The 2,500-nt window shown below is 49.3% G+C and overlaps 2 non-coding genes across 2 annotated transcripts in view; both read left to right on the top strand.

The window, feature by feature from the left end:
* The window catches only part of LOC121740097, a 1,903-nt gene extending 125 nt beyond the window's left edge, over nucleotides 1–1,778 (top strand). Inside the window, exon 1 of the ribosomal RNA XR_006037548.1 lies at nucleotides 1–1,778. This exon is cut by the window's left edge and continues 125 nt beyond it. This is a non-coding gene — a ribosomal RNA (small subunit ribosomal RNA).
* A 425-nt stretch (nucleotides 1,779–2,203) lies between these two features.
* On the top strand, nucleotides 2,204–2,360 carry LOC121740140. Its single transcript, XR_006037573.1, has one exon. It is a non-coding gene; the product is annotated as a 5.8S ribosomal RNA (ribosomal RNA).
* Nucleotides 2,361–2,500: the final 140 nt, after the last annotated feature.

Here is a 2,500-nt window from a genome sequence, read left to right as displayed (position 1 = left end):
TTACTCAGTTACTTGGATAACTGTGGTAATTCTAGAGCTAATACATGCAATCAGAACTCTGACCAGCAATGGGATGAGTGCTTTTATTAGATCAAAACCAATCGACGGAGGGCCTCGCGTCCTAAGTCGTTTATTTTGATGAATCTGGATAACTTTTGCCGATCGCATGGTCCAGTACCGGCGACGCATCTTTCAAATGTCTGCCTTATCAACTTTCGATGGTAGTTTCTGCGACTACCATGGTTGTCACGGGTAACGGGGAATCAGGGTTCGATTCCGGAGAGGGAGCCTGAGAAACGGCTACCACATCCAAGGAAGGCAGCAGGCGCGCAAATTACCCACTCCCGGCACGGGGAGGTAGTGACGAAAAATAACGATACGGGACTCTTACGAGGCCTCGTAATCGGAATGAGTACACTTTAAATATTTTAACGAGGAACAATTGGAGGGCAAGTCTGGTGCCAGCAGCCGCGGTAATTCCAGCTCCAATAGCGTATACTAAAATTGTTGCGGTTAAAAAGCTCGTAGTTGCATTTGTGCGCCGCGCTGTCGGTGCACCGCATCCGCGGTGATACTGACACGTTTGCGGAGCATATCGTCGGTGAGCCGACGGTAAAACGTCGGTTCAATATCAAAATCCTATCGCGGTGCTCTTCAGTGAGTGTCGAGGTGGGCCGACAATTTTACTTTGAACAAATTAGAGTGCTCAAAGCGGGCTCAAAATGCCGCTTGAATATTTCGTGCATGGAATAATAGAATATGATCTCGGTTCTATTTTGTTGGTTTTCAGAACTCCGAGGTAATGATTAATAGGGATAACTGGGGGCATTCGTATTGCGACGTTAGAGGTGAAATTCTTGGATCGTCGCAAGACGAACATCAGCGGAAGCATTTGCCAAAGGTGTTTTCATCAATCAAGAACGAAAGTTAGAGGTTCGAAGGCGATTAGATACCGCCCTAGTTCTAACCGTAAATATGTCATCTAGCGATCCGCCGACGTTAATACAATGGCTCGGCGGGCAGCTTCCGGGAAACCAAAGATTTTGGACTCCGGGGGGAGTATGGTTGCAAAGCTGAAACTTAAAGGAATTGACGGAAGGGCACCACCAGGAGTGGAGCCTGCGGCTTAATTTGACTCAACACGGGAAATCTCACCAGGCCCGGACACCGGAAGGATTGACAGATTAACAGCTCTTTCTTGATTCGGTGGGTGGTGGTGCATGGCCGTTCTTAGTTGGTGGAGCGATTTGTCTGGTTAATTCCGGTAACGAACGAGACTCTAGCCTGCTAAATAGGCGTCGCCATTTAGGTGTGCGCGACTTCGGTCGCGCAACTCACTGGCGACGTATTAAAATTCTTCTTAGAGGGACCGGCGGCTTCGAGCCGCACGAGATTGAGCAATAACAGGTCTGTGATGCCCTTAGATGTCCTGGGCCGCACGCGCGCTACACTGAAGGAATCAGCATGTTCTCCCTGGCCTAGAGGCCCGGGCAACCCGTTGAAACTCCTTCGTGCTGGGGATTGGGGTTTGCAATTATCCCCCATAAACGAGGAATTCCTAGTAAACGCGAGTCATAAGCTCGCATTGATTACGTCCCTGCCCTTTGTACATACCGCCCGTCGCTACTACCGATTGAATGATTTAGTGAGGTCTTCGGACCGACACGCGGTGGCTTCACGGCCGTCGGCGTTGCTGGGAAGTTGACCAAACTTGATCATTTAGAGGAAGTAAAAGTCGTAACAAGGTTTCCGTAGGGGAACCTGCGGAAGGATCATTATCGTATGATGTTGTTGTGTTATTCAATTAACGCGACGATAATATTATACCATAAACAATCGAATCGAACTGAACAACATTTTTTTCTCGCTACGACGGAGTCGAACTTGAACGCTCGAGTTGACCCCTACGCGCTAGTGCGCTAGTACCTGTACACACACTGTCACGTTCGCGTCACGTTGACTGGCAAGAATCCGCGCCACGAGTGTCCAATGAACAGACGGTGGATCGCGTGCAGCGAAAGTCAGTGTGCTAGTGCGGGGGGTGTAAGCTCGTCGCGCGTCCGTCGGTTGGCGTAAATACAACATTATAACAGAGAGCGGTAAACGAATGTCCACGTTTGACCTTAACACGTCCGTGGTCTGTTTGTTTCACATTCAATTTATTTTTCACACCCAGTGACATGTTTTTTATAATATAAACCATTACCCTGGACGGTGGATCACTTGGCTCGCGGGTCGATGAAGAACGCAGTTAACTGCGCGTCATAGTGTGAACTGCAGGACACATTTGAACATCGACATTTCGAACGCACATTGCGGTCCGTGGAGAAACATCCAGGACCACTCCTGTCTGAGGGCCGGCTGTATAAAATCATATGCCACACTGTTCGTCTCACGACGAACAATTGACGGTTCCGGGCGGCGTCGCGCGTGTGTGGGTTCGCCCATGCCGCGCCTCACGTGCGGTCCGTTTAAATATGAGACATAAATGTAATATAAC

This window comes from Aricia agestis, chromosome 2 (assembly GCF_905147365.1).
Source record: "Aricia agestis chromosome 2, ilAriAges1.1, whole genome shotgun sequence".
In the NCBI taxonomy this organism is placed as follows: domain Eukaryota; kingdom Metazoa; phylum Arthropoda; class Insecta; order Lepidoptera; family Lycaenidae; genus Aricia; species Aricia agestis.
The sequence above is the reverse complement of the archived record's forward strand: the minus strand, read 5'-3'. Positions and strand labels throughout refer to the sequence as shown.